The following is a 23,872-nucleotide window of genomic DNA, read 5'->3' as shown; positions in this document are numbered from 1 at the left end:
ATGAGCAATATGTTCCTGTTGCAATGGAAGGCAGACTGCTTTTGATTCAGTTGCATGCTGTATTAGATACATAGGTTCAACTTGGGTCAAATACTAAGATTAAAGCATCGGCCAAAAATAAACATTCCTCACATGCATAATGTTCCTTGTTTGAATAAGAAAGTAAAAAATGCGACCCTGGTGGGATTCGAACCCACAAACTTTGAATGACTTTGCCAATTCACTTAGAAGTCCAACGCGCTATCCATTGCACCACAGAGCCAGATGAAAATCAAGTTGCGTACATTAAGGGATGATCGAAGTTTTGTCAATCCAGTGTTTACTTCACATCATATTATCAAGCCTTCTGGGATACAAGAAAGAATAATTGTTTTCTGAAACATAAAATGTCTGTAGAAGAATCACACTTCTGGGTGAAACATTGAACTACACCTTTGTTCCTTTAGGGATAAATTCGGAGAATAGGGTATTACTGTATTTTCTTGCAAACTGAATACGTTTGGACAACAATTCCATACCTTAATAAAAAAGAACTGGATAAAAAGTGCAGCCATACAATTGGTTCACAATACAAAAACACAAAGAGAATATACCATAAATAGCTTTGAAAGAAGATTTTACTTTATATGTCGCTAGAAACAAATGTCTGAGTGTAGGGTGTCGTGTTTTTGGTCTATCTCATTTACAGCTATTATAAAGACAATGTTTCTGAAGGAAGGATACATTAGGAAAGTGCAAAGTTTCTGGCAGTGATGTTGTATTGCTTATGAGCAATATGTTCCTGTTGCAATGGAAGGCAGACTGCTTTTGATTCAGTTGCATGCTGTATTAGATACATAGGTTCAACTTGGGTCACATACTAAGATTAAAGCATCGGCCAAAAATAAACATTCCTCACATGCATAATGTTCCTTGTTTGAATAAGAAAGTAAAAAATGCGACTCTGGTGGGATTCGAACCCACAACCTTTGAATGACTTTGCCAATTCACTTAGAAGTCCAACGCGCTATCCATTGCGCCACAGAGCCAGATGACAATCAACTTGCGTACATCAGGGGATGATCGAGGTTTTGTCAATCCAGTGTTTACTTCACATCATATTATCAAGCCTTCTGGGATACAAGAAAGAATAATTGTTTTCTGAAACATAAAATGTCTGTAGAAGAATCACACTTCTGGGTGAAACCTTGAACTACACCTTTGTTCCTTTAGGGATAAATTCGGAGAATAGGGTATTACTGTATTTTCTTGCAAACTGAATACGTTTGGACAACAATTCCATACCTTAATAAAAAAGAACTGGATAAAAAGTGCAGCCATACAATTGGTTAACAATACAAAAACACAAAGAGAATATACCATAAATAGCTTTGAAAGAAGATTTTACTTTATATGTCGCTAGAAACAAATGTCTGAGTGTAGGGTGTCGTGTTTTTGGTCTATCTCATTTACAGCTATTATAAAGACAATGTTTCTGAAGGAAGGATACATTAGGAAAGTGCAAAGTTTCTGGCAGTGATGTTGTATTGCTTATGAGCAATATGTTCCTGTTGCAATGGAAGGCAGACTGCTTTTGATTCAGTTGCATGCTGTATTAGATACATAGGTTCAACTTGGGTCACATACTAAGATTAAAGCATCGGCCAAAAATAAACATTCCTCACATGCATAATGTTCCTTGTTTGAATAAGAAAGTAAAAAATGCGACTCTGGTGGGATTCGAACCCACAACCTTTGAATGACTTTGCCAATTCACTTAGAAGTCCAACGCGCTATCCATTGCGCCACAGAGCCAGATGACAATCAACTTGCGTACATCAGGGGATGATCGAGGTTTTGTCAATCCAGTGTTTACTTCACATCATATTATCAAGCCTTCTGGAATACAAGAAAGAATAATTGTTTTCTGAAACATAAAATGTCTGTAGAAGAATCACACTTCTGGGTGAAACCTTGAACTACACCTTTGTTCCTTTAGGGATAAATTCGGAGAATAGGGTATTACTGTATCTTCTTGCAAACTGAATACGTTTGGACAACAATTCCATACCTTAATAAAAAAGAACTGGATAAAAAGTGCAGCCATACAATTGGTTAACAATACAAAAACACAAAGAGAATATACCATAAATAGTTTTGAAAGAATATTTTACTTTATATGTCGCTAGAAACAAATGTCTGAGTGTAGGGTGTTGTGTTTTTGGTCTATCTCATTTACAGCTATTATAAAGACAATGTTTCTGAAGGAAGGATACATTAGGAAAGTGCAAAGTTTCTGGCAGTGATGTTGTATTCCTTATGAGCAATATGTTCCTGTTGCAATGGAAGGCAGACTGCTTTTGATTCAGTTGCATGCTGTATTAGATACATTGGTTCAACTTGGGTCAAATACTAAGATTAAAGCATCGGCCAAAAATAAACATTCCTCACATGCATAATGTTCCTTGTTTGAATAAGAAAGTAAAAAATACGACTCTGGTGGGATTCGAGCCCACAACCTTTGAATGACTTTGCCAATTCACTTAGAAGTCCAACGCGCTATCCATTGCGCCACAGATCCAGATGAAAATTAACTTGCGTACATTAAGGGATGATCGAAGTTTTGTCAATCCAGTGTTTACTTCACATCATATTATCAAGCCTTCTGGGATACAAGAAAGAATAATTGTTTTCTGAAACATAAAATGTCTGTAGAAGAATCACACTTCTGGGTGAAACCTTGAACTACACCTTTGTTCCTTTAGGGATAAATTCGGAGAATAGGGTATTACTGTATTTTCTTGCAAACTGAATACGTTTGGACAACAATTCCATACCTTAATAAAAAAGAACTGTATAAAAAGTGCAGCCATACAATTGGTTAACAATACAAAAACACAAAGAGAATATACCATAAATAGTTTTGAAAGAATATTTTACTTTATATGTCGCTAGAAACAAATGTCTGAGTGTAGGGTGTCGTGTTTTTGGTCTATCTCATTTACAGCTATTATAAAGACAATGTTTCTGAAGGAAGGATACATTAGGAAAGTGCAAAGTTTCTGGCAGTGATGTTGTATTGCTTATGAGCAATATGTTCCTGTTGCAATGGAAGGCAGACTGCTTTTGATTCAGTTGCATGCTGTATTAGATACATAGGTTCAACTTGGGTCAAATACTAAGATTAAAGCATCGGCCAAAAAAGACATTCCTCACATGCATAATGTTCCTTGTTTGAATAAGAAAGTAAAAAATGCGACTCTGGTGGGATTCAAACCCACAACCTTTGAATGACTTTGCAAATTCACTTAGAAGTCCAACGCGCTATCCATTGCGCCACAGAGGGAGATAAAAATCCACTTGCGTACAGTAAGGGATGATCGACGTTTTGTCAATCCAGTGTTTACTTCACATCATATTATCAAGCCTTCTGGGATACAAGAAAGAATAATTGTTTTCCGAAACATAAAATGTCTGTAGAAGAATCACACTTCTGGGTGAAACCTTGAACTACACCTTTGTTCCTTTAGGGATAAATTCGGAGAATAGGGTATTACTGTTTTTTCTTGCAAACTGAATACGTTTGGACAACAATTCCATACCTTAATAAAAAAGAACTGGATAAAAAGTGCAGCCATACAATTGGTTAACAATACAAAAACACAAAGAGAATATACCATAAATAGCTTTGAAAGAAGATTTTACTTTATATGTCGCTAGAAACAAATGTCTGAGTGTAGGGTGTCGTGTTTTGGTCTATCTCATTTACAGCTATTATAAAGACAATGTTTCTGAAGGAAGGATACATTAGAAAAGTGCCAAGTTTCTGGTAGTGATGTTGTATTGCTTATGAGCAATATGTTCCTGTTGCAATGGAAGGCAGACTGCTTTTGATTCAGTTGCATGCTGTATTAGATACATAGGTTCAACTTGGGTCAAATACTAAGATTAAAGCATCGGCCAAAAATAAACATTCCTCACATGCATAATGTTCCTTGTTTGAATAAGAAAGTAAAAAATGCGACCCTGGTGGGATTCGAACCCACAAACTTTGAATGACTTTGCCAATTCACTTAGAAGTCCAACGCGCTATCCATTGCACCACAGAGCCAGATGAAAATCAAGTTGCGTACATTAAGGGATGATCGAAGTTTTGTCAATCCAGTGTTTACTTCACATCATATTATCAAGCCTTCTGGGATACAAGAAAGAATAATTGTTTTCTGAAACATAAAATGTCTGTAGAAGAATCACACTTCTGGGTGAAACATTGAACTACACCTTTGTTCCTTTAGGGATAAATTCGGAGAATAGGGTATTACTGTATTTTCTTGCAAACTGAATACGTTTGGACAACAATTCCATACCTTAATAAAAAAGAACTGGATAAAAAGTGCAGCCATACAATTGGTTCACAATACAAAAACACAAAGAGAATATACCATAAATAGCTTTGAAAGAAGATTTTACTTTATATGTCGCTAGAAACAAATGTCTGAGTGTAGGGTGTCGTGTTTTTGGTCTATCTCATTTACAGCTATTATAAAGACAATGTTTCTGAAGGAAGGATACATTAGGAAAGTGCAAAGTTTCTGGCAGTGATGTTGTATTGCTTATGAGCAATATGTTCCTGTTGCAATGGAAGGCAGACTGCTTTTGATTCAGTTGCATGCTGTATTAGATACATAGGTTCAACTTGGGTCACATACTAAGATTAAAGCATCGGCCAAAAATAAACATTCCTCACATGCATAATGTTCCTTGTTTGAATAAGAAAGTAAAAAATGCGACTCTGGTGGGATTCGAACCCACAACCTTTGAATGACTTTGCCAATTCACTTAGAAGTCCAACGCGCTATCCATTGCGCCACAGAGCCAGATGACAATCAACTTGCGTACATCAGGGGATGATCGAGGTTTTGTCAATCCAGTGTTTACTTCACATCATATTATCAAGCCTTCTGGGATACAAGAAAGAATAATTGTTTTCTGAAACATAAAATGTCTGTAGAAGAATCACACTTCTGGGTGAAACCTTGAACTACACCTTTGTTCCTTTAGGGATAAATTCGGAGAATAGGGTATTACTGTATTTTCTTGCAAACTGAATACGTTTGGACAACAATTCCATACCTTAATAAAAAAGAACTGGATAAAAAGTGCAGCCATACAATTGGTTAACAATACAAAAACACAAAGAGAATATACCATAAATAGCTTTGAAAGAAGATTTTACTTTATATGTCGCTAGAAACAAATGTCTGAGTGTAGGGTGTCGTGTTTTTGGTCTATCTCATTTACAGCTATTATAAAGACAATGTTTCTGAAGGAAGGATACATTAGGAAAGTGCAAAGTTTCTGGCAGTGATGTTGTATTGCTTATGAGCAATATGTTCCTGTTGCAATGGAAGGCAGACTGCTTTTGATTCAGTTGCATGCTGTATTAGATACATAGGTTCAACTTGGGTCACATACTAAGATTAAAGCATCGGCCAAAAATAAACATTCCTCACATGCATAATGTTCCTTGTTTGAATAAGAAAGTAAAAAATGCGACTCTGGTGGGATTCGAACCCACAACCTTTGAATGACTTTGCCAATTCACTTAGAAGTCCAACGCGCTATCCATTGCGCCACAGAGCCAGATGACAATCAACTTGCGTACATCAGGGGATGATCGAGGTTTTGTCAATCCAGTGTTTACTTCACATCATATTATCAAGCCTTCTGGAATACAAGAAAGAATAATTGTTTTCTGAAACATAAAATGTCTGTAGAAGAATCACACTTCTGGGTGAAACCTTGAACTACACCTTTGTTCCTTTAGGGATAAATTCGGAGAATAGGGTATTACTGTATCTTCTTGCAAACTGAATACGTTTGGACAACAATTCCATACCTTAATAAAAAAGAACTGGATAAAAAGTGCAGCCATACAATTGGTTAACAATACAAAAACACAAAGAGAATATACCATAAATAGTTTTGAAAGAATATTTTACTTTATATGTCGCTAGAAACAAATGTCTGAGTGTAGGGTGTTGTGTTTTTGGTCTATCTCATTTACAGCTATTATAAAGACAATGTTTCTGAAGGAAGGATACATTAGGAAAGTGCAAAGTTTCTGGCAGTGATGTTGTATTCCTTATGAGCAATATGTTCCTGTTGCAATGGAAGGCAGACTGCTTTTGATTCAGTTGCATGCTGTATTAGATACATTGGTTCAACTTGGGTCAAATACTAAGATTAAAGCATCGGCCAAAAATAAACATTCCTCACATGCATAATGTTCCTTGTTTGAATAAGAAAGTAAAAAATACGACTCTGGTGGGATTCGAACCCACAACCTTTGAATGACTTTGCCAATTCACTTAGAAGTCCAACGCGCTATCCATTGCGCCACAGATCCAGATGAAAATCAACTTGCGTACATTAAGGGATGATCGAAGTTTTGTCAATCCAGTGTTTACTTCACATCATATTATCAAGCCTTCTGGGATACAAGAAAGAATAATTGTTTTCTGAAACATAAAATGTCTGTAGAAGAATCACACTTCTGGGTGAAACCTTGAACTACACCTTTGTTCCTTTAGGGATAAATTCGGAGAATAGGGTATTACTGTATTTTCTTGCAAACTGAATACGTTTGGACAACAATTCCATACCTTAATAAAAAAGAACTGTATAAAAAGTGCAGCCATACAATTGGTTAACAATACAAAAACACAAAGAGAATATACCATAAATAGTTTTGAAAGAATATTTTACTTTATATGTCGCTAGAAACAAATGTCTGAGTGTAGGGTGTCGTGTTTTTGGTCTATCTCATTTACAGCTATTATAAAGACAATGTTTCTGAAGGAAGGATACATTAGGAAAGTGCAAAGTTTCTGGCAGTGATGTTGTATTGCTTATGAGCAATATGTTCCTGTTGCAATGGAAGGCAGACTGCTTTTGATTCAGTTGCATGCTGTATTAGATACATAGGTTCAACTTGGGTCAAATACTAAGATTAAAGCATCGGCCAAAAAAGACATTCCTCACATGCATAATGTTCCTTGTTTGAATAAGAAAGTAAAAAATGCGACTCTGGTGGGATTCAAACCCACAACCTTTGAATGACTTTGCAAATTCACTTAGAAGTCCAACGCGCTATCCATTGCACCACAGAGGGAGATAAAAATCCACTTGCGTACAGTAAGGGATGATCGACGTTTTGTCAATCCAGTGTTTACTTCACATCATATTATCAAGCCTTCTGGGATACAAGAAAGAATAATTGTTTTCCGAAACATAAAATGTCTGTAGAAGAATCACACTTCTGGGTGAAACCTTGAACTACACCTTTGTTCCTTTAGGGATAAATTCGGAGAATAGGGTATTACTGTTTTTTCTTGCAAACTGAATACGTTTGGACAACAATTCCATACCTTAATAAAAAAGAACTGGATAAAAAGTGCAGCCATACAATTGGTTAACAATACAAAAACACAAAGAGAATATACCATAAATAGCTTTGAAAGAAGATTTTACTTTATATGTCGCTAGAAACAAATGTCTGAGTGTAGGGTGTCGTGTTTTTGGTCTATCTCATTTACAGCTATTATAAAGACAATGTTTCTGAAGGAAGGATACATTAGGAAAGTGCAAAGTTTCTGGCAGTGATGTTGTATTGCTTATGAGCAATATGTTCCTGTTGCAATGGAAGGCAGACTGCTTTTGATTCAGTTGCATGCTGTATTAGATACATTGGTTCAACTTGGGTCAAATACTAAGATTAAAGCATCGGCCAAAAATAAACATTCCTCACATGCATAATGTTCCTTGTTTGAATAAGAAAGTAAAAAATACGACTCTGGTGGGATTCAAACCCACAACCTTTGAATGACTTTGCCAATTCACTTAGAAGTCCAACGCGCTATCCATTGCGCCACTGAGCCAGATGAAAATCAACTTGCGTACATTAAGGGATGATCGAAGTTTTGTCAATCCAGTGTTTACTTCACATCATATTATCAAGCCTTCTGGGATACAAGAAAGAATAATTGTTTTCTGAAACATAAAATGTCTGTAGAAGAATCACACTTCTGGGTGAAACCTTGAACTACACCTTTGTTCCTTTAGGGATAAATTCGGAGAATAGGGTATTACTGTATTTTCTTGCAAACTGAATACGTTTGGACAACAATTCCATACCTTAATAAAAAAGAACTGGATAAAAAGTGCAGCCATACAATTGGTTAACAATACAAAAACACAAAGAGAATATACCATAAATAGCTTTGAAAGAAGATTTTACTTTATATGTCGCTAGAAACAAATGTCTGAGTGTAGGGTGTCGTGTTTTTGGTCTATCTCATTTACAGCTATTATAAAGACAATGTTTCTGAAGGAAGGATACATTAGGAAAGTGCAAAGTTTCTGGCAGTGATGTTGTATTCCTTATGAGCAATATGTTCCTGTTGCAATGGAAGGCAGACTGCTTTTGATTCAGTTGCATGCTGTATTAGATACATAGGTTCAACTTGGGTCAAATACTAAGATTAAAGCATCGGCCAAAAATAAACATTCCTCACATGCATAATGTTCCTTGTTTGAATAAGAAAGTAAAAAATGTGACTCTGGTGGGATTCGAACCCACAACCTTTGAATGACTTTGCCAATTCACTTAGAAGTCCAATGCGCTATCCATTGCGCCACAGAGCCAGATGAAAATCAACTTGCGTACATTAAGGGATGATCGAAGTTTTGTCAATCCGGTGTTTACTTCACATCACATTATCAAGCCTTCTGGGACACATCAAAGAATGATTGTTTTCTGAAACATAAAATGTCTGTAGCAAGAATCACACTTCTGTGTGAAACCTTGAACTGCACCTTTGTTCGCTTGGGGAGAAATTCAGAGAATAGGGTATTACAGTATTTTCTTGCCAAGTGAATAGGTTTGGACAACAATTCCATACCTTAATAAAAAAGAACTGGATAAAAAGTGCATACATACAATTGGTTAACAATACAAAAACACAAAGAGAATATACCATAAATAGCTTTGAAAGAAGATTTTACTTTATATGTCGCTAGAAACAAATGTCTGAGTGTAGGGTGTCGTGTTTTTGGTCTATCTCATTTACAGCTATTATAAAGACAATGTTTCTGAAGGAAAGATACATTAGGAAAGTGCAAAGTTTCTGGCAGTGATGTTGTATTGCTTATGAGCAATATGTTCCTGTTGCAACGGAAGGCAGACTGCTTTTGATTCAGTTGCATGCTGTATTAGATACATAGGTTCAACTTGGGTCAAATACTAAGATTAAAGCATCGGCCAAAAATAAACATTCCTCACATGCATAATGTTCCTTGTTTGAATAAGAAAGTAAAAAATGCGACTCTGGTGGGATTCGAACCCACAACCTTTGAATGACTTTGCCAATTCACTTAGAAGTCCAACGCGCTATCCATTGCGCCACAGAGCCAGATGCACAGCAACTTGCGTACATTAAGGGATGATCGAAGTTTTGTCAATCCGGTGTTTACTTCACATCATATTATCAAGCCTTCTGGGATACAAGAAAGAATAATTGTTTTCGGAAACATAAAATGTCTGTAGAAGAATCACACTTCTGGGTGAAACCTTGAACTACACCTTTGTTCCTTTAGGGATAAATTCGGAGAATAGGGTATTACAGTATTTTCTTGCCAAGTGAATTGGTTTGGACAACAATTCCATACCTTAATAAAAAAGAACTGGATAAAAAGTGCAGACATACAATTGGTTAACAATACAAAAACACAAAGAGAATATACCATAAATAGCTTTGAAAGAAGATTTTACTTTATATGTCGCTAGAAACAAATGTCTGAGCATAGGGTGTCGTGTTTTGGTCTATCTCATTTACAGCTATTATAAAGACAATGTTTCTGAAGGAAGGATACATTAGAAAAGTGCCAAGTTTCTGGTAGTGATGTTGTATTGCTTATGAGCAATATGTTCCTGTTGCAATGGAAGGCAGACTGCTTTTGATTCAGTTGCATGCTGTATTAGATACATAGGTTCAACTTGGGTCAAATACTAAGATTAAAGCATCGGCCAAAAATAAACATTCCTCACATGCATAATGTTCCTTGTTTGAATAAGAAAGTAAAAAATGTGACTCTGGTGGGATTCGAAACCACAACCTTTGAATGACTTTGCCAATTCACTTAGAAGTCCAATGCGCTATCCATTGCGCCACAGAGCCAGATGACAATCAACTTGCGTACATCAGGGGATGATCGAGGTTTTGTCAATCCAGTGTTTACTTCATATCATATTATCAAGCCTTCTGGGATACAAGAAAGAATAATTGTTTTCTGAAACATAAAATGTCTGTAGAAGAATCACACTTCTGGGTGAAACCTTGAACTACACCTTTGTTCCTTTAGGGATAAATTCGGAGAATAGGGTATTACTGTATTTTCTTGCAAACTGAATACGTTTGGACAACAATTCCATACCTTAATAAAAAAGAACTGGATAAAAAGTGCAGCCATACAATTGGTTAACAATACAAAAACACAAAGAGAATATACCATAAATAGCTTTGAAAGAAGATTTTACTTTATATGTCGCTAGAAACAAATGTCTGAGTGTAGGGTGTCGTGTTTTTGGTCTATCTCATTTACAGCTATTATAAAGACAATGTTTCTGAAGGAAGGATACATTAGGAAAGTGCAAAGTTTCTGGCAGTGATGTTGTATTGCTTATGAGCAATATGTTCCTGTTGCAATGGAAGGCAGACTGCTTTTGATTCAGTTGCATGCTGTATTAGATACATAGGTTCAACTTGGGTCAAATACTAAGATTAAAGCATCGGCCAAAAATAAACATTCCTCACATGCATAATGTTCCTTGTTTGAATAAGAAAGTAAAAAATGCGACTCTGGTGGGATTCGAACCCACAACCTTTGAATGACTTTGCCAATTCACTTAGAAGTCCAACGCGCTATCCATTGCGCCACAGAGCCAGATGACAATCAACTTGCGTACATCAGGGGATGATCGAGGTTTTGTCAATCCAGTGTTTACTTCACATCATATTATCAAGCCTTCTGGGATACAAGAAAGAATAATTGTTTTCTGAAACATAAAATGTCTGTAGAAGAATCACACTTCTGGGTGAAACCTTGAACTACACCTTTGTTCCTTTAGGGATAAATTCGGAGAATAGGGTATTACTGTATTTTCTTGCAAACTGAATACGTTTGGACAACAATTCCATACCTTAATAAAAAAGAACTGGATAAAAAGTGCAGCCATACAATTGGTTAACAATACAAAAACACAAAGAGAATATACCATAAATAGCTTTGAAAGAAGATTTTACTTTATATGTCGCTAGAAACAAATGTCTGAGTGTAGGGTGTCGTGTTTTTGGTCTATCTCGTTTACAGCTATTATAAAGACAATGTTTCTGAAGGAAGGATACATTAGGAAAGTGCAAAGTTTCTGGCAGTGATGTTGTATTCCTTATGAGCAATATGTTCCTGTTGCAATGGAAGGCAGACTGCTTTTGATTCAGTTGCATGCTGTATTAGATACATAGGTTCAACTTGGGTCAAATACTAAGATTAAAGCATCGGCCAAAAATAAACATTCCTCACATGCATAATGTTCCTTGTTTGAATAAGAAAGTAAAAAATGTGACTCTGGTGGGATTCGAACCCACAACCTTTGAATGACTTTGCCAATTCACTTAGAAGTCCAATGCGCTATCCATTGCGCCACAGAGCCAGATGAAAATCAACTTGCGTACATTAAGGGATGATCGAAGTTTTGTCAATCCGGTGTTTACTTCACATCACATTATCAAGCCTTCTGGGACACATCAAAGAATGATTGTTTTCTGAAACATAAAATGTCTGTAGCAAGAATCACACTTCTGTGTGAAACCTTGAACTGCACCTTTGTTCGCTTGGGGAGAAATTCAGAGAATAGGGTATTACAGTATTTTCTTGCCAAGTGAATAGGTTTGGACAACAATTCCATACCTTAATAAAAAAGAACTGGATAAAAAGTGCATACATACAATTGGTTAACAATACAAAAACACAAAGAGAATATACCATAAATAGCTTTGAAAGAAGATTTTACTTTATATGTCGCTAGAAACAAATGTCTGAGTGTAGGGTGTCGTGTTTTTGGTCTATCTCATTTACAGCTATTATAAAGACAATGTTTCTGAAGGAAAGATACATTAGGAAAGTGCAAAGTTTCTGGCAGTGATGTTGTATTGCTTATGAGCAATATGTTCCTGTTGCAATGGAAGGCAGACTGCTTTTGATTCAGTTGCATGCTGTATTAGATACATAGGTTCAACTTGGGTCAAATACTAAGATTAAAGCATCGGCCAAAAATAAACATTCCTCACATGCATAATGTTCCTTGTTTGAATAAGAAAGTAAAAAATGCGACTCTGGTGGGATTTGAACCCACAACCTTTGAATGACTTTGCCAATTCACTTAGAAGTCCAACGCGCTATCCATTGCGCCACAGAGCCAGATGCACAGCAACTTGCGTACATTAAGGGATGATCGAAGTTTTGTCAATCCGGTGTTTACTTCACATCATATTATCAAGCCTTCTGGGATACAAGAAAGAATAATTGTTTTCGGAAACATAAAATGTCTGTAGAAGAATCACACTTCTGGGTGAAACCTTGAACTACACCTTTGTTCCTTTAGGGATAAATTCGGAGAATAGGGTATTACAGTATTTTCTTGCCAAGTGAATTGGTTTGGACAACAATTCCATACCTTAATAAAAAAGAACTGGATAAAAAGTGCAGACATACAATTGGTTAACAATACATAAACACAAAGAGAATATGCCATAAATAGCTTTGAAAGAAGATTTTACTTTATATGTCGCTAGAAACAAATGTCTGAGCATAGGGTGTCGTGTTTTGGTCTATCTCATTTACAGCTATTATAAAGACAATGTTTCTGAAGGAAGGATACATTAGAAAAGTGCCAAGTTTCTGGTAGTGATGTTGTATTGCTTATGAGCAATATGTTCCTGTTGCAATGGAAGGCAGACTGCTTTTGATTCAGTTGCATGCTGTATTAGATACATAGGTTCAACTTGGGTCAAATACTAAGATTAAAGCATCGGCCAAAAATAAACATTCCTCACATGCATAATGTTCCTTGTTTGAATAAGAAAGTAAAAAATGCGACTCTGGTGGGATTCGAACCCACAACCTTTGAATGACTTTACCAATTCACTTAGAAGTCCAACCCGCTATCCATTGCGCCACAGAGCCAGATGAAAATCAAGTTGCGTACATTAAGGGATGATCGAAGTTTTGTCAATCCAGTGTTTACTTCACATCATATTATCAAGCCTTCTGGGATACAAGAAAGAATAATTGTTTTCTGAAACATAAAATGTCTGTAGAAGAATCACACTTCTGGGTGAAACCTTGAACTACACCTTTGTTCCTTTAGGGATAAATTCGGAGAATAGGGTATTACTGTATTTTCTTGCAAACTGAATACGTTTGGACAACAATTCCATACCTTAATAAAAAAGAACTGGATAAAAAGTGCAGCCATACAATTGGTTAACAATACAAAAACACAAAGAGAATATACCATAAATAGCTTTGAAAGAAGATTTTACTTTATATGTCGCTAGAAACAAATGTCTGAGTGTAGGGTGTCGTGTTTTTGGTCTATCTCATTTACAGCTATTATAAAGACAATGTTTCTGAAGGAAGGATACATTAGGAAAGTGCAAGGTTTCTGGCAGTGATGTTGTATTGCTTATGAGCAATATGTTCCTGTTGCAATGGAAGGCAGACTGCTTTTGATTCAGTTGCATGCTGTATTAGATACATAGGTTCAACTTGGGTCAAATACTAAGATTAAAGCATCGGCCAAAAATAAACATTCCTCACATGCATAATGTTCCTTGTTTGAATAAGAAAGTAAAAAATGCGACTCTGGTGGGATTCGAACCCACAACCTTTGAATGACTTTGCCAATTCACTTAGAAGTCCAACGCGCTATCCATTGCGCCACAGAGCCAGATGACAATCAACTTGCGTACATCAGGGGATGATCGAGGTTTTGTCAATCCAGTGTTTACTTCACATCATATTATCAAGCCTTCTGGGATACAAGAAAGAATAATTGTTTTCTGAAACATAAAATGTCTGTAGAAGAATCACACTTCTGGGTGAAACCTTGAACTACACCTTTGTTCCTTTAGGGATAAATTCGGAGAATAGGGTATTACTGTATTTTCTTGCAAACTGAATACGTTTGGACAACAATTCCATACCTTAATAAAAAAGAACTGGATAAAAAGTGCAGCCATACAATTGGTTAACAATACAAAAACACAAAGAGAATATACCATAAATAGCTTTGAAAGAAGATTTTACTTTATATGTCGCTAGAAACAAATGTCTGAGTGTAGGGTGTCGTGTTTTTGGTCTATCTCATTTACAGCTATTATAAAGACAATGTTTCTGAAGGAAGGATACATTAGGAAAGTGCAAAGTTTCTGACAGTGATGTTGTATTGCTTATGAGCAATATGTTCCTGTTGCAATGGAAGGCAGACTGCTTTTGATTCAGTTGCATGCTGTATTAGATACATAGGTTCAACTTGGGTCAAATACTAAGATTAAAGCATCGGCCAAAAATAAACATTCCTCACATGCATAATGTTCCTTGTTTGAATAAGAAAGTAAAAAATGCGACTCTGGTGGGATTCGAACCCACAACCTTTGAATGACTTTGCCAATTCACTTAGAAGTCCAACGCGCTATCCATTGCGCCACAGAGCCAGATGACAATCAACTTGCGTACATCAGGGGATGATCGAGGTTTTGTCAATCCAGTGTTTACTTCACATCATATTATCAAGCCTTCTGGGATACAAGAAAGAATAATTGTTTTCTGAAACATAAAATGTCTGTAGAAGAATCACACTTCTGGGTGAAACCTTGAACTACACCTTTGTTCCTTTAGGGATAAATTCGGAGAATAGGGTATTACTGTATTTTCTTGCAAACTGATACGTTTGGACAACAATTCCATACCTTAATAAAAAAGAACTGGATAAAAAGTGCAGCCATACAATTGGTTAACAATACAAAAACACAAAGAGAATATACCATAAATAGTTTTGAAAGAATATTTTACTTTATATGTCGCTAGAAACAAATGTCTGAGTGTAGGGTGTTGTGTTTTTGGTCTATCTCATTTACAGCTATTATAAAGACAATGTTTCTGAAGGAAGGATACATTAGGAAAGTGCAAAGTTTCTGGCAGTGATGTTGTATTGCTTATGAGCAATATGTTCCTGTTGCAATGGAAGGCAGACTGCTTTTGATTCAGTTGCATGCTGTATTAGATACATAGGTTCAACTTGGGTCAAATACTAAGATTAAAGCATCGGCCAAAAAAGACATTCCTCACATGCATAATGTTCCTTGTTTGAATAAGAAAGTAAAAAATGCGACTCTGGTGGGATTCAAACCCACAACCTTTGAATGACTTTGCAAATTCACTTAGAAGTCCAACGCGCTATCCATTGCGCCACAGAGGGAGATAAAAATCCACTTGCGTACAGTAAGGGATGATCAACGTTTTGTCAATCCAGTGTTTACTTCACATCATATTATCAAGCCTTCTGGGATACAAGAAAGAATAATTGTTTTCCGAAACATAAAATGTCTGTAGAAGAATCACACTTCTGGGTGAAACCTTGAACTACACCTTTGTTCCTTTAGGGATAAATTCGGAGAATAGGGTATTACTGTTTTTTCTTGCAAACTGAATACGTTTGGACAACAATTCCATACCTTAATAAAAAAGAACTGGATAAAAAGTGCAGCCATACAATTGGTTAACAATACAAAAACACAAAGAGAATATACCATAAATAGCTTTGAAAGAAGATTTTACTTTATATGTCGCTAGAAACAAATGTCTGAGTGTAGGGTGTCGTGTTTTTGGTCTATCTCATTTACAGCTATTATAAAGACAATGTTTCTGAAGGAAGGATACATTAGGAAAGTGCAAAGTTTCTGGCAGTGATGTTGTATTGCTTATGAGCAATATGTTCCTGTTGCAATGGAAGGCAGACTGCTTTTGATTCAGTTGCATGCTGTATTAGATACATTGGTTCAACTTGGGTCAAATACTAAGATTAAAGCATCGGCCAAAAATAAACATTCCTCACATGCATAATGTTCCTTGTTTGAATAAGAAAGTAAAAAATGCGACTCTGGTGGGATTCGAACCCACAACCTTTGAATGACTTTGCCAATTCACTTAGAAGTCCAACGCGCTATCCATTGCGCCACAGAGCCAGATGACAATCAACTTGCGTACATCAGGGGATGATCGAGGTTTTGTCAATCCAGTGTTTACTTCACATCATATTATCAAGCCTTCTGGGATACAAGAAAGAATAATTGTTTTCTGAAACATAAAATGTCTGTAGAAGAATCACACTTCTGGGTGAAACCTTGAACTACACCTTTGTTCCTTTAGGGATAAATTCGGAGAATAGGGTATTACTGTATTTTCTTGCAAACTGATACGTTTGGACAACAATTCCATACCTTAATAAAAAAGAACTGGATAAAAAGTGCAGCCATACAATTGGTTAACAATACAAAAACACAAAGAGAATATACCATAAATAGCTTTGAAAGAAGATTTTACTTTATATGTCGCTAGAAACAAATGTCTGAGTGTAGGGTGTCGTGTTTTTGGTCTATCTCATTTACAGCTATTATAAAGACAATGTTTCTGAAGGAAGGATACATTAGGAAAGTGCAAAGTTTCTGACAGTGATGTTGTATTGCTTATGAGCAATATGTTCCTGTTGCAATGGAAGGCAGACTGCTTTTGATTCAGTTGCATGCTGTATTAGATACATAGGTTCAACTTGGGTCAAATACTAAGATTAAAGCATCGGCCAAAAATAAACATTCCTCACATGCATAATGTTCCTTGTTTGAATAAGAAAGTAAAAAATGCGACTCTGGTGGGATTCGAACCCACAACCTTTGAATGACTTTGCCAATTCACTTAGAAGTCCAACGCGCTATCCATTGCGCCACAGAGCCAGATGACAATCAACTTGCGTACATCAGGGGATGATCGAGGTTTTGTCAATCCAGTGTTTACTTCACATCATATTATCAAGCCTTCTGGGATACAAGAAAGAATAATTGTTTTCTGAAACATAAAATGTCTGTAGAAGAATCACACTTCTGGGTGAAACCTTGAACTACACCTTTGTTCCTTTAGGGATAAATTCGGAGAATAGGGTATTACTGTATTTTCTTGCAAACTGATACGTTTGGACAACAATTCCATACCTTAATAAAAAAGAACTGGATAAAAAGTGCAGCCATACAATTGGTTAACAATACAAAAACACAAAGAGAATATACCATAAATAGTTTTGAAAGAATATTTTACTTTATATGTCGCTAGAAACAAATGTCTGAGTGTAGGGTGTTGTGTTTTTGGTCTATCTCATTTACAGCTATTATAAAGACAATGTTTCTGAAGGAAGGATACATTAGGAAAGTGCAAAGTTTCTGGCAGTGATGTTGTATTGCTTATGAGCAATATGTTCCTGTTGCAATGGAAGGCAGACTGCTTTTGATTCAGTTGCATGCTGTATTAGATACATAGGTTCAACTTGGGTCAAATACTAAGATTAAAGCATCGGCCAAAAAAGACATTCCTCACATGCATAATGTTCCTTGTTTGAATAAGAAAGTAAAAAATGCGACTCTGGTGGGATTCAAACCCACAACCTTTGAATGACTTTGCAAATTCACTTAGAAGTCCAACGCGCTATCCATTGCGCCACAGAGGGAGATAAAAATCCACTTGCGTACAGTAAGGGATGATCAACGTTTTGTCAATCCAGTGTTTACTTCACATCATATTATCAAGCCTTCTGGGATACAAGAAAGAATAATTGTTTTCCGAAACATAAAATGTCTGTAGAAGAATCACACTTCTGGGTGAAACCTTGAACTACACCTTTGTTCCTTTAGGGATAAATTCGGAGAATAGGGTATTACTGTTTTTTCTTGCAAACTGAATACGTTTGGACAACAATTCCATACCTTAATAAAAAAGAACTGGATAAAAAGTGCAGCCATACAATTGGTTAACAATACAAAAACACAAAGAGAATATACCATAAATAGCTTTGAAAGAAGATTTTACTTTATATGTCGCTAGAAACAAATGTCTGAGTGTAGGGTGTCGTGTTTTTGGTCTATCTCATTTACAGCTATTATAAAGACAATGTTTCTGAAGGAAGGATACATTAGGAAAGTGCAAAGTTTCTGGCAGTGATGTTGTATTGCTTATGAGCAATATGTTCCTGTTGCAATGGAAGGCAGACTGCTTTTGATTCAGTTGCATGCTGTATTAGATACATTGGTTCAACTTGGGTCAAATACTAAGATTAAAGCATCGGCCAAAAATAAACATTCCTCACATGCATAATGTTCCTTGTTTGAATAAGAAAGTAAAAAATGCGACTCTGGTGGGATTCGAACCCACAACCTTTGAATGACTTTGCCAATTCACTTAGAAGTCCAACGCGCTATCCATTGCACCACAGAGCCAGATGCACATCAACTTGAGTACATTAAGGGATGATCGAAGTTTTGTCAATCCGGTGTTTACTTCACATCATATTATCAAGCCTTCTGGGATACAAGAAAGAATAATTGTTTTCGGAAACATAAAATGTCTGTAGAAGAATCACACTTCTGGGTGAAACCTTGAACTACACCTTTGTTCCTTTAGGGATAAATTCGGAGAATAGGGTATTACAGTATTTTCTTGCCAAGTGAATTGGTTTGGACAACAATTCCATACCTTAATAAAAAAGAACTGGATAAAAAGTGCAGACATACAATTGGTTAACAATACAAAAACACAAAGAGAATATACCATAAATAGCTTTGAAAGAAGATTTTACTTTATATGTCGCTAGAAACAAATGTCTGAGTGTAGGGTGTCGTGTTTTTGGTCCATCTCATTTACAGCTATTATAAAGACAATGTTTCTGAAGGAAGGATACATTAGGAAAGTGCAAAGTTTCTGGCAGTGATGTTGTATTGCTTATGAGCAATATGTTCCTGTTGCAATGGAAGGCAGACTGCTTTTGATTCAGTTGCATGCTGTATTAGATACATAGGTTCAACTTGGGTCACATACTAAGATTAAAGCATCGGCCAAAAATAAACATTCCTCACATGCATAATGTTCCTTGTTTGAATAAGAAAGTAAAAAATGCGACTCTGGTGGGATTCGAACCCACAACCTTTGAATGACTTTGCCAATTCACTTAGAAGTCCAACGCGCTATCCATTGCGCCACAGAGCCAGATGACAATCAACTTGCGTACATCAGGGGATGATCGAGGTTTTGTCAATCCAGTGTTTACTTCACATCATATTATCAAGCCTTCTGGGATACAAGAAAGAATAATTGTTTTCTGAAACATAAAATGTCTGTAGAAGAATCACACTTCTGGGTGAAACCTTGAACTACACCTTTGTTCCTTTAGGGATAAATTCGGAGAATAGGGTATTACTGTATTTTCTTGCAAACTGAATACGTTTGGACAACAATTCCATACCTTAATTAAAAAGAACTGGATAAAAAGTGCAGCCATACAATTGGTTAACAATACAAAAACACAAAGAGAATATACCATAAATAGCTTTGAAAGAAGATTTTACTTTATATGTCGCTAGAAACAAATGTCTGAGTGTAGGGTGTCGTGTTTTTGGTCTATCTCATTTACAGCTATTATAAAGACAATGTTTCTGAAGGAAGGATACATTAGGAAAGTGCAAAGTTTCTGGCAGTGATGTTGTATTGCTTATGAGCAATATGTTCCTGTTGCAATGGAAGGCAGACTGCTTTTGATTCAGTTGCATGCTGTATTAGATACATAGGTTCAACTTGGGTCACATACTAAGATTAAAGCATCGGCCAAAAATAAACATTCCTCACATGCATAATGTTCCTTGTTTGAATAAGAAAGTAAAAAATGCGACTCTGGTGGGATTCGAACCCACAACCTTTGAATGACTTTACCAATTCACTTAGAAGTCCAACCCGCTATCCATTGCGCCACAGAGCCAGATGAAAATCAAGTTGCGTACATTAAGGGATGATCGAAGTTTTGTCAATCCAGTGTTTACTTCACATCATATTATCAAGCCTTCTGGGATACAAGAAAGAATAATTGTTTTCTGAAACATAAAATGTCTGTAGAAGAATCACACTTCTGGGTGAAACCTTGAACTACACCTTTGTTCCTTTAGGGATAAATTCGGAGAATAGGGTATTACTGTATTTTCTTGCAAACTGAATACGTTTGGACAACAATTCCATACCTTAATAAAAAAGAACTGGATAAAAAGTGCAGCCATACAATTGGTTAACAATACAAAAACACAAAGAGAATATACCATAAATAGCTTTGAAAGAAGATTTTACTTTATATGTCGCTAGAAACAAATGTCTGAGTGTAGGGTGTCGTGTTTTTGGTCTATCTCATTTACAGCTATTATAAAGACAATGTTTCTGAAGGAAGGATACATTAGGAAAGTGCAAAGTTTCTGGCAGTGATGTTGTATTGCTTATGAGCAATATGTTCCTGTTGCAATGGAAGGCAGACTGCTTTTGATTCAGTTGCATGCTGTATTAGATACATTGGTTCAACTTGGGTCAAATACTAAGATTAAAGCATCGGCCAAAAATAAACATTCCTCACATGCATAATGTTCCTTGTTTGAATAAGAAAGTAAAAAATGCGACTCTGGTGGGATTCGAACCCACAACCTTTGAATGACTTTGCCAATTCACTTAGAAGTCCAACGCGCTATCCATTGCACCACAGAGCCAGATGCACATCAACTTGAGTACATTAAGGGATGATCGAAGTTTTGTCAATCCGGTGTTTACTTCACATCATATTATCAAGCCTTCTGGGATACAAGAAAGAATAATTGTTTTCGGAAACATAAAATGTCTGTAGAAGAATCACACTTCTGGGTGAAACCTTGAACTACACCTTTGTTCCTTTAGGGATAAATTCGGAGAATAGGGTATTACAGTATTTTCTTGCCAAGTGAATTGGTTTGGACAACAATTCCATACCTTAATAAAAAAGAACTGGATAAAAAGTGCAGACATACAATTGGTTAACAATACAAAAACACAAAGAGAATATACCATAAATAGCTTTGAAAGAAGATTTTACTTTATATGTCGCTAGAAACAAATGTCTGAGTGTAGGGTGTCGTGTTTTTGGTCCATCTCATTTACAGCTATTATAAAGACAATGTTTCTGAAGGAAGGATACATTAGGAAAGTGCAAAGTTTCTGGCAGTGATGTTGTATTGCTTATGAGCAATATGTTCCTGTTGCAATGGAAGGCAGACTGCTTTTGATTCAGTTGCATGCTGTATTAGATACATAGGTTCAACTTGGGTCACATACTAAGATTAAAGCATCGGCCAAAAATAAACATTCCTCACATGCATAATGTTCCTTGTTTGAATAAGAAAGTAAAAAATGCGACTCTGGTGGGATTCGAACCCACAACCTTTGAATGACTTTGCCAATTCACTTAGAAGTCCAACGCGCTATCCATTGCGCCACAGAGCCAGATGACAATCAACTTGCGTACATCAGGGGATGATCGAGGTTTTGTCAATCCAGTGTTTACTTCACATCATATTATCAAGCCTTCTGGGATACAAGAAAGAATAATTGTTTTCTGAAACATAAAATGTCTGTAGAAGAATCACACTTCTGGGTGAAACCTTGAACTACACCTTTGTTCCTTTAGGGATAAATTCGGAGAATAGGGTATTACTGTATTTTCTTGCAAACTGAATACGTTTGGACAACAATTCCATACCTTAATTAAAAAGAACTGGATAAAAAGTGCAGCCATACAATTGGTTAACAATACAAAAACACAAAGAGAATATACCATAAATAGCTTTGAAAGAAGATTTTACTTTATATGTCGCTAGAAACAAATGTCTGAGTGTAGGGTGTCGTGTTTTTGGTCTATCTCATTTACAGCTATTATAAAGACAATGTTTCTGAAGGAAGGATACATTAGGAAAGTGCAAAGTTTCTGGCAGTGATGTTGTATTGCTTATGAGCAATATGTTCCTGTTGCAATGGAAGGCAGACTGCTTTTGATTCAGTTGCATGCTGTATTAGATACATAGGTTCAACTTGGGTCACATACTAAGATTAAAGCATCGGCCAAAAATAAACATTCCTCACATGCATAATGTTCCTTGTTTGAATAAGAAAGTAAAAAATGCGACTCTGGTGGGATTCGAACCCACAACCTTTGAATGACTTTACCAATTCACTTAGAAGTCCAACCCGCTATCCATTGCGCCACAGAGCCAGATGAAAATCAAGTTGCGTACATTAAGGGATGATCGAAGTTTTGTCAATCCAGTGTTTACTTCACATCATATTATCAAGCCTTCTGGGATACAAGAAAGAATAATTGTTTTCTGAAACATAAAATGTCTGTAGAAGAATCACACTTCTGGGTGAAACCTTGAACTACACCTTTGTTCCTTTAGGGATAAATTCGGAGAATAGGGTATTACTGTATTTTCTTGCAAACTGAATACGTTTGGACAACAATTCCATACCTTAATAAAAAAGAACTGGATAAAAAGTGCAGCCATACAATTGGTTAACAATACAAAAACACAAAGAGAATATACCATAAATAGCTTTGAAAGAAGATTTTACTTTATATGTCGCTAGAAACAAATGTCTGAGTGTAGGGTGTCGTGTTTTTGGTCTATCTCATTTACAGCTATTATAAAGACAATGTTTCTGAAGGAAGGATACATTAGGAAAGTGCAAAGTTTCTGGCAGTGATGTTGTATTGCTTATGAGCAATATGTTCCTGTTGCAATGGAAGGCAGACTGCTTTTGATTCAGTTGCATGCTGTATTAGATACATAGGTTCAACTTGGGTCAAATACTAAGATTAAAGCATCGGCCAAAAAAGACATTCCTCACATGCATAATGTTCCTTGTTTGAATAAGAAAGTAAAAAATGCGACTCTGGTGGGATTCAAACCCACAACCTTTGAATGACTTTGCAAATTCACTTAGAAGTCCAACGCGCTATCCATTGCGCCACAGAGGGAGATAAAAATCCACTTGCGTACAGTAAGGGATGATCGACGTTTTGTCAATCCAGTGTTTACTTCACATCAAATTATCAAGCCTTCTGGGATACAAGAAAGAATAATTGTTTTCCGAAACATAAAATGTCTGTAGAAGAATCACACTTCTGGGTGAAACCTTGAACTACACCTTTGTTCCTTAAGGGATAAATTCGGAGAATAGGGTATTACTGTTTTTTCTTGCAAACTGAATACGTTTGGACAACAATTCCATACCTTAATAAAAAAGAACTGGATAAAAAGTGCAGCCATACAATTGGTTAACAATACAAAAACACAAAGAGAATATACCATAAATAGCTTTGAAAGAAGATTTTACTTTATATGTCGCTAGAAACAAATGTCTGAGTGTAGGGTGTCGTGTTTTTGGTCTATCTCATTTACAGCTATTATAAAGACAATGTTTCTGAAGGAAGGATACATTAGGAAAGTGCAAAGTTTCTGGCAGTGATGTTGTATTGCTTATGAGCAATATGTTCCTGTTGCAATGGAAGGCAGACTGCTTTTGATTCAGTTGCATGCTGTATTAGATACATTGGTTCAACTTGGGTCAAATACTAAGATTAAAGCATCGGCCAAAAATAAACATTCCTCACATG

General features: G+C 36.1%; 17 non-coding genes across 17 annotated transcripts; all 17 read right to left on the bottom strand.

Moving 5' to 3' along the window:
- Positions 1-938: 938 nt before the first annotated feature.
- Positions 939-1,028, bottom strand: TRNAR-UCU (transfer RNA arginine (anticodon UCU)). Its single transcript is given in 2 exon segments — positions 939-974; positions 992-1,028. It is a non-coding gene; the product is annotated as a tRNA-Arg (tRNA).
- A 676-nt stretch (positions 1,029-1,704) lies between these two features.
- On the bottom strand, positions 1,705-1,794 carry TRNAR-UCU (transfer RNA arginine (anticodon UCU)). Its single transcript is given in 2 exon segments — positions 1,705-1,740; positions 1,758-1,794. It is a non-coding gene; the product is annotated as a tRNA-Arg (tRNA).
- A 2,972-nt stretch (positions 1,795-4,766) lies between these two features.
- TRNAR-UCU (transfer RNA arginine (anticodon UCU)) lies at positions 4,767-4,856 on the bottom strand. Its single transcript is given in 2 exon segments — positions 4,767-4,802; positions 4,820-4,856. It is a non-coding gene; the product is annotated as a tRNA-Arg (tRNA).
- Positions 4,857-5,532: 676 nt separating this feature from the next.
- On the bottom strand, positions 5,533-5,622 carry TRNAR-UCU (transfer RNA arginine (anticodon UCU)). The gene is given in 2 exon segments: positions 5,533-5,568; positions 5,586-5,622. It is a non-coding gene; the product is annotated as a tRNA-Arg (tRNA).
- Positions 5,623-8,595: 2,973 nt separating this feature from the next.
- Positions 8,596-8,685, bottom strand: TRNAR-UCU (transfer RNA arginine (anticodon UCU)). Its single transcript is given in 2 exon segments — positions 8,596-8,631; positions 8,649-8,685. It is a non-coding gene; the product is annotated as a tRNA-Arg (tRNA).
- A 677-nt stretch (positions 8,686-9,362) lies between these two features.
- On the bottom strand, positions 9,363-9,452 carry TRNAR-UCU (transfer RNA arginine (anticodon UCU)). The gene is given in 2 exon segments: positions 9,363-9,398; positions 9,416-9,452. It is a non-coding gene; the product is annotated as a tRNA-Arg (tRNA).
- A 1,441-nt stretch (positions 9,453-10,893) lies between these two features.
- On the bottom strand, positions 10,894-10,983 carry TRNAR-UCU (transfer RNA arginine (anticodon UCU)). Its single transcript is given in 2 exon segments — positions 10,894-10,929; positions 10,947-10,983. It is a non-coding gene; the product is annotated as a tRNA-Arg (tRNA).
- A 676-nt stretch (positions 10,984-11,659) lies between these two features.
- Positions 11,660-11,749, bottom strand: TRNAR-UCU (transfer RNA arginine (anticodon UCU)). The gene is given in 2 exon segments: positions 11,660-11,695; positions 11,713-11,749. It is a non-coding gene; the product is annotated as a tRNA-Arg (tRNA).
- A 677-nt stretch (positions 11,750-12,426) lies between these two features.
- TRNAR-UCU (transfer RNA arginine (anticodon UCU)) lies at positions 12,427-12,516 on the bottom strand. The gene is given in 2 exon segments: positions 12,427-12,462; positions 12,480-12,516. It is a non-coding gene; the product is annotated as a tRNA-Arg (tRNA).
- Positions 12,517-13,957: 1,441 nt separating this feature from the next.
- On the bottom strand, positions 13,958-14,047 carry TRNAR-UCU (transfer RNA arginine (anticodon UCU)). The gene is given in 2 exon segments: positions 13,958-13,993; positions 14,011-14,047. It is a non-coding gene; the product is annotated as a tRNA-Arg (tRNA).
- Positions 14,048-14,723: 676 nt separating this feature from the next.
- On the bottom strand, positions 14,724-14,813 carry TRNAR-UCU (transfer RNA arginine (anticodon UCU)). The gene is given in 2 exon segments: positions 14,724-14,759; positions 14,777-14,813. It is a non-coding gene; the product is annotated as a tRNA-Arg (tRNA).
- A 1,440-nt stretch (positions 14,814-16,253) lies between these two features.
- On the bottom strand, positions 16,254-16,343 carry TRNAR-UCU (transfer RNA arginine (anticodon UCU)). Its single transcript is given in 2 exon segments — positions 16,254-16,289; positions 16,307-16,343. It is a non-coding gene; the product is annotated as a tRNA-Arg (tRNA).
- A 675-nt stretch (positions 16,344-17,018) lies between these two features.
- Positions 17,019-17,108, bottom strand: TRNAR-UCU (transfer RNA arginine (anticodon UCU)). The gene is given in 2 exon segments: positions 17,019-17,054; positions 17,072-17,108. It is a non-coding gene; the product is annotated as a tRNA-Arg (tRNA).
- A 1,440-nt stretch (positions 17,109-18,548) lies between these two features.
- On the bottom strand, positions 18,549-18,638 carry TRNAR-UCU (transfer RNA arginine (anticodon UCU)). Its single transcript is given in 2 exon segments — positions 18,549-18,584; positions 18,602-18,638. It is a non-coding gene; the product is annotated as a tRNA-Arg (tRNA).
- Positions 18,639-19,314: 676 nt separating this feature from the next.
- Positions 19,315-19,404, bottom strand: TRNAR-UCU (transfer RNA arginine (anticodon UCU)). The gene is given in 2 exon segments: positions 19,315-19,350; positions 19,368-19,404. It is a non-coding gene; the product is annotated as a tRNA-Arg (tRNA).
- A 1,442-nt stretch (positions 19,405-20,846) lies between these two features.
- TRNAR-UCU (transfer RNA arginine (anticodon UCU)) lies at positions 20,847-20,936 on the bottom strand. The gene is given in 2 exon segments: positions 20,847-20,882; positions 20,900-20,936. It is a non-coding gene; the product is annotated as a tRNA-Arg (tRNA).
- Positions 20,937-21,612: 676 nt separating this feature from the next.
- On the bottom strand, positions 21,613-21,702 carry TRNAR-UCU (transfer RNA arginine (anticodon UCU)). The gene is given in 2 exon segments: positions 21,613-21,648; positions 21,666-21,702. It is a non-coding gene; the product is annotated as a tRNA-Arg (tRNA).
- Between the last annotated feature and the right edge of the window lie 2,170 nt (positions 21,703-23,872).

The sequence above is a fragment of the Ambystoma mexicanum genome, assembly GCF_040938575.1.
Source record: "Ambystoma mexicanum isolate Mex_15411 chromosome 12 unlocalized genomic scaffold, UKY_AmexF1_1 Mex_chr12_unloc.1, whole genome shotgun sequence".
NCBI lineage: Eukaryota > Metazoa > Chordata > Amphibia > Caudata > Ambystomatidae > Ambystoma > Ambystoma mexicanum.
The sequence above is the reverse complement of the archived record's forward strand: the minus strand, read 5'-3'. Positions and strand labels throughout refer to the sequence as shown.